The sequence below is a fragment of the Siphateles boraxobius genome, unplaced genomic scaffold, assembly GCF_051911475.1.
Source record: "Siphateles boraxobius isolate OS27281-9 unplaced genomic scaffold, OSU_SipBor_1 222, whole genome shotgun sequence".
NCBI classification, from domain to species: Eukaryota; Metazoa; Chordata; class Actinopteri; order Cypriniformes; family Leuciscidae; genus Siphateles; species Siphateles boraxobius.
The window spans coordinates 726,235-732,722 of NW_027508836.1; positions in this window are offsets into that span (position 1 = coordinate 726,235).

Below are 6,488 nucleotides of genomic sequence, written 5' to 3' on the forward strand. Positions count from 1 at the left end.
CACCAGAGCTTGAAATTCATTTCATTTGAAATGGTGAATTATTGCATGATAATTGTTCCTCCATCAGCCTCAGCTGCTCTTCGCTATATTGCGGCTCGTAAAAGTAGCCACGAACGTCTGATTCGAGCATCAGACTTTCAAAATCCTCTTCTTCCATATCATATTGAGTAGCTGCATTTCGCCATTGTAACTTCACATCTGAATTTAATATTTCATTAAAGGATTGATTTCAACTAATCATTGGGCTTTATTTAATGAATGCTTTCTCACCTCAGGCCTCATAATCAGTGACATGAACAGATCCAGAATAACTTTAAAAGTCACGCACAAGCACAATGATGTAAACATGTTTGTTCAGTGATTGAAACCCTGAAATATTGCTGGTCCCATTTAAACACTACAATAAATGGATCACTTTACTATATAGACTCAACTCATCTTATTGATCTAGGCTACTTCATTGCCTATTTTACATTAAATTGTACATTAAGTGATGTTCATTGTTTATTTAATTGACATTCATATATTTAGTATAATTTCACCTTTGCAAAATAAAAAAGGATAAATATGACTTTTGGCAAAAGTTAGTTATTAATATTTCTAAGTTAAATGTTTTTTCTTTTGTAGTTTTTATATGAAAATGTAATAACTCCAGCATTTAAAGAACATGATGCAAATAGTGAACCGAAAAACAATATTTCCTCGACTAGATCTTCTGACCGGAAAATTTTCTGTTTTGAATTATTAAAAATTAGCCTACAGCTTCATCGGAATGGTACGAAAATATGTGACTTTTATGGCATTTGGAATGTGAACACACACAAAATAATTGAGGGCATGATTCGAGCAGGCTAAGGGGTCGTAAAAAAATAGTACCACTTGTGCACTTGCTATAACGACCATAGGAAATAAATGGGAAATTGACAAAAACATAAAAATTCTGAGAATTTGTTTGTGTGTACAATCTACAAATCGGCCACGATGTAGAAAAAAAGTGAAGGGGTGAAACTCTAAAACATCAAGAGTGCAAAACAGACACACACACACACACGCACACACGCACACGCGTACACGCGCACACACACGCACACACACGCACACACACGCGCACACACACACACACACACACACAATTAATATAATTAATAATAATTAGAATGAATATATATATATAAAATAATCATTAATATTAATATAATTATTAATTATAATAATAATAATATTTAAATAATAATAAGCTGTGATAAAGCATTCCTGTTTATTTTAGTAATTTTTGTATTGAATGTTAATGTTACCTGCTGTAACAGAATGCTTTCTCTGTATTCAGGTTTGACTGTACCGTAATAATAATGCAAAAACGTGTACACTTCACATCAAATTTTATTTATATTTTTTTATAAACCTTGACTAAAAATTAGGCTATTATTTGAGAATCTCTAAAAAATAGCCTACATTTTAATACACATCTTAAAAGTAAGTAATTTTGTCTAAAATCAACTAGAGAATCCGCAAGCCACTCCATAGAGAGCTATACATGCATATTGGTAACACCAAGAAATTTCATGTTTTATTTTATTTTATTTTCTATCAACAGATGGCGATAATTTGACTTCAAAATTGGATTTAAAAGGCCTGTCTCTAGTTTACACTGTCAGTGAAATGAGACCCAATTCCGATTTTTTGCTCATATGTGACACAGATCGGATGTGTTATGACCGTGTAAACCATTGAAAACCATTGAAGAATGTGTAAACGGACGGTCCAAAAAAAACGGGTATAGGCAACACATCAGAATTGGCCAGCAAGACCTGCAGTGTAAACGAGACCTGAAATACTTTTTAAAAATATTTTAAAAAATTAGGGGATTTAAAAAAAATATATTTTCAATGGCAAACATTAACCATAATTATTGCATAAATATTAATAAGTACTATCAAATCCTCTCAAGATACAAAATAAAAAATATTAATAAACAAAAATAAATTACATTGGTTTTACTGGGGTGGAGAAAGTTTCATTTTTAGGTGTCCGTTCACTTCTGACCGTGACGCCGCCTTCACACTGGCAGTTGAAATCAGCTCCGATACGGCTCCGAAACGACCGGAAGTCATTCATTTCCTATGGAGATTCGCAGACCGCATGCGAATGGGTCCGAAACGGGTCCGACCGAGTGCGGTGCGAAGAAAATCGTGTCCGTTGGTCATCCGGATGCGTTCAAAAAATTGAACTCTTGCGAAAATCCACGGACGGTTCCTATCCGACAATTCCAGCGGAAGTTAGCGTTGCTATGATACTGATAAACAAACCTGAATTCTTATCGTTATAAAATCATTATTTATTTTATTAAAATTTAAGTTGTCATGTCATTTTTTTATTTTCATGATTTGCTAACATTATTAGGGCAGTTAATACAATTAAATTGAAGGCAGACATCGAACTAAATGTGATATAGTGGTATAAATAATACCACTATATCACATTTTTTAGCCGACCTGACATGTCAACGTCCTGAGCAACTTTCCTCACGCAGCAGCCTTCCTATTAATATCTCTATAACCCTCATCAGAGAGATCATACAGAACTGACAGAATCAACCTTTCTAATCTCTCCGCCATTTTTGTTCTACCCGCTTCCGACGCTTTTCACTGTGTAGTACGACGTCCGTTGGGTGCGTATTGCGTATTACGGAGCTGATTTCAACTGCCAGTGTGAAGGCGGCGTGAAGAGAACACGTGCTACACAAATCAGGAGCACCTGAGGGTTAAATTATCATATTCAAGAACAATTAATTCTCCTCACCTGAACAAGAAAGGATAAAGGAGTTGCCTTTTGCCTTTACGTTTTTATAATACAAGTATATTGTTGATAAAATATATGCATATATACATAGTTGGGGGCGTGGTCGGCGTGGGGGAAAACACCGCGAACGTCGTGTGTATTTCTGAATGACAAAATGTCGTATTTCATGTCATTGACGCCTGCCGACCGGCAACGGTACATTGCAATACATTATAATTGCCCTTATTTAATTCAAAACTGGATCAATGACCCAACCAAATGGCCGGAGACGATTCCAGACATATTTTGTTATCTGTTTGAATCTCCAATAAGCACTGTTGCCAACTAATTTTCAGGGTAAGTTGCTAAAGGCAGATCGATTTGTTGCTAAAAGTTGCTAAATGACGTTGTGACGTCATTGCGCTATCACGTAATCGCAACGCAAAACTATGCCATTATGTTATACGTATTATTTGAAATGCTAATTTAGATTTGCTTGTAAAATCCCCAAGCAGCACACGGAGCAGGCATTTTTCTCAGTTCCCATAATGAGAGGTTTTGGAAAGTTGCCCTCCGCAATATGGCGGCGCCGTTGACGTACGCTCCAGTGGCCAATAGGGCTTCTTATTATGTCTACTGCCCCGCCCCTGTGCTTGTTGTATTTTGTCTTTCGGTTTTCACAGCGATTTCCACAGTGATCTTAAGGAATTATGAATGAACCGCTCAGTCTATTTAGCTAGCTTGTACTAATGTGGTTTGGATTAGAGTCACTTTCCAAAAAGTTGCCAAATAAATGTAAAAAATTGCTAATTTTGTTGCTAGGTGGTTTTTGGAAAAAAAGTTGCTAGGGTAGTCAAAAAAGTTGCTAAATCTAGCAACAAAATAGCTAAGTTGGCAACACTGCCAAGCTGTAGCGGTAACATTAGCCTATAACTGGGCGGCAGTGGCTCAGTGGTTCATGTAGTTTGTTTACAAACCGAAAGGTTGGTGGTGCGATCCCCGGTTCACCTGACCAATTGCAGTCCATTTACCATAACTCAATCAACTTCCGTATAATAGGCTACTAGCTACAACTCCATAAAACCTTGTCACTTACCAATTGTACGTATGCTTCACTCCAAACTATGAATCGTTTTGTAAAGCGGTGGTCATTAGTACGAGGTTGCCGAGGGACTGTGCCGACAGTGATCCCTAACTCACACACTGCAGTGTGTATCGAGTGTAGACCGGAGCAATTGGCCTTCAAGCGAGCCTTCAGCTGATAACGCTAATGTGAAAGAGAAATGTGATGTGAAACATGCTAATGTGAAAACTATTATAGTAATCCTATACTATAGAAATAGCCTACTATAGAGGTATTACACTACTATTTATTGCTTGTAGCCATTTTGTCCTCCTTCCCGGTTCTGTGTGTTTATTAGGAAGGATGTAGAACTTAAATTCATAATTTGTTTGCTTATTGGCGGTACAGAAAACGACACAGCACATCTTCGGCATGATTGTCACGTGTATTTCAAAGAGCGCCAAGGCAATTCTTCTTCTTTTCCGTTTTATGGCAGAATGCAACCATGACTTTTGAAGGTGCATACCGCCACCTACTGTATCGGAGTATGTAGCATGAACTATATTTTATATCTCAAAAAAAAATCCTCTTATATATTCCTATTTTTTTCAAATATTGAATAACTGCATCCTGTGTATCAGATTTCATGTTTTGAATACTATAAAGGGCTGAGAATCAACACAACATCTCACTCTGTCTGGTTTTACTTCCTCAACCCACTGCAGTCCAACAATATATCTCTGCTGTATATACTGAAGCATGATCAGGTAATCTTTTCCCAATACTTACATTCATTGGGTCTCATTCATGAAACACGAGCAGAACTAATTTTTGTGTAAATCGTGTGTAAAGTGGTTCTGGAGTAAATTTTCGGATTCATTAAAATGTTCGTATTTTCCAAATGTTGGTACGCAAGAAATCTCCACCTGCTCCAGCCACGTGTAAATAGTGCGCTTAACACCCGAACTCATTTTAATTCTCCTTAATCGGGTAAATATTTACACAGCATTTAGAAAAAATATTATATATAGTAATTACATACGGTTTTTCTTATTATGAGAGCCAGTAATAGCATCTGCGATGGTGGTCCTTCTCCAGTATTAATACGATTTTTCCGAAGTGAACTAATTCGTGTTTTGCTCTCAAGCTTAATGTCGAACCATTTTCTTCTCACTTCAGGGAATGTTCGATTAACAGATGAAACTCCATTGACTGCATCTGTAATACGCTGCCAAGCTTCCTTTTTTTTAGGACCCGATACGCCACTATGTACGCTTGAAAATAACATGTGGCGTTTTGAATTAACTTCTGATAATAAAACTTCAATTTCTGCATCTGAGAAAAAACATTTTTCATTCGCATTGATGTCATGATATGATGCCCATATATAGTTGTCAGTCGGATTTAATGGGCGGGATTTATGGTAATTGAGAATGAACGTGCACGCGCAACCCATTTACGACTGATTGGAATTCATTAACACACACACACACACGTCTCTTTACGCGCAAATCACTCGCATATTTACGAATGTTTCATGAATGAGACCCATTGTTGGTATATATATATTCCTAATCCTACCTTGTCCTCTGCATCTTTAGATCCGTCTGTATACATATTTAACTGTAATATTTTCTCCTTATTGACTTGCCAGATGTCCTTACCCCACTCTCTTCCCATTAGTTTTTTAGTTCCAATATATTTAAGTCTATCTCAGTTTTTGGAATAACCAAATAGGGATATTACTAATAGGTGTAGGTGATTTAAACCAGATATTACTTAATTTATATTCCTCAGATTTTGTTTTTGTTACCCAGCCAGAGCCATTGCCTTTAAAAGAACCCAACATTCCTGAATAATGCTCTTTGCATGATTTTCATATCCACATAATCGACGCGCCAAGGCAAATGCTGCGTCCCAATTCGCATACTATCCATCCTAAATAGTATTCGAAATTAGAATTAGTGCGTCCCAAATCGTAGTATGTTGAAATGAGTGTTCCAAAGATACCCGGATGGTCTACTTTTTCCAGTCAGAATCCGAAGTGCAGATCGATGCGCACTCTAACGGCTGATATTGCCCACAACCCATCGCGCGTTGTACGAGGATTCGATTAGAACTACAAACACGAGTGAAAAGTGTTAAAAAACTACAGACATGGAGGACGCGCGAATCCGGTGGTTATGTTGAAAGGTTAGGGGTTTGAGAGGGTAATTATCAGTATCTAACATGACGAAAATGTATTTATTCACTGTTGTCTACATATTGCATCTGCAGCAGCATTGTGAACTTTTGTAAAGATACGTTTCGCCATTAACTTTTAAATGCATCATTACATTCAAATTGAAAAAACATGAGGAGAGTCACCGCATTAATGACCCACGGCTGCAGACCAAGGTGCCACAACATTTCTCTCCGAACGGTAGGAAATTAAATTAGATTGTATGGAGGATTTTAACTGTGACAAGATGATTGACAGGGCAGTTTACGGTGGCTGGCTGGACGCACGCGACAGAGCTGTCCGTTAAAGATGACGAAGTAGTATGTCCCAAAGCTTGCCTACTCTTTTGCTACACACTCAAAAGTATGTACTTTTTCTTCACAAAAAGAGTAAATACTTTTAGGCGAATTGGGACGCAGCCAAAAT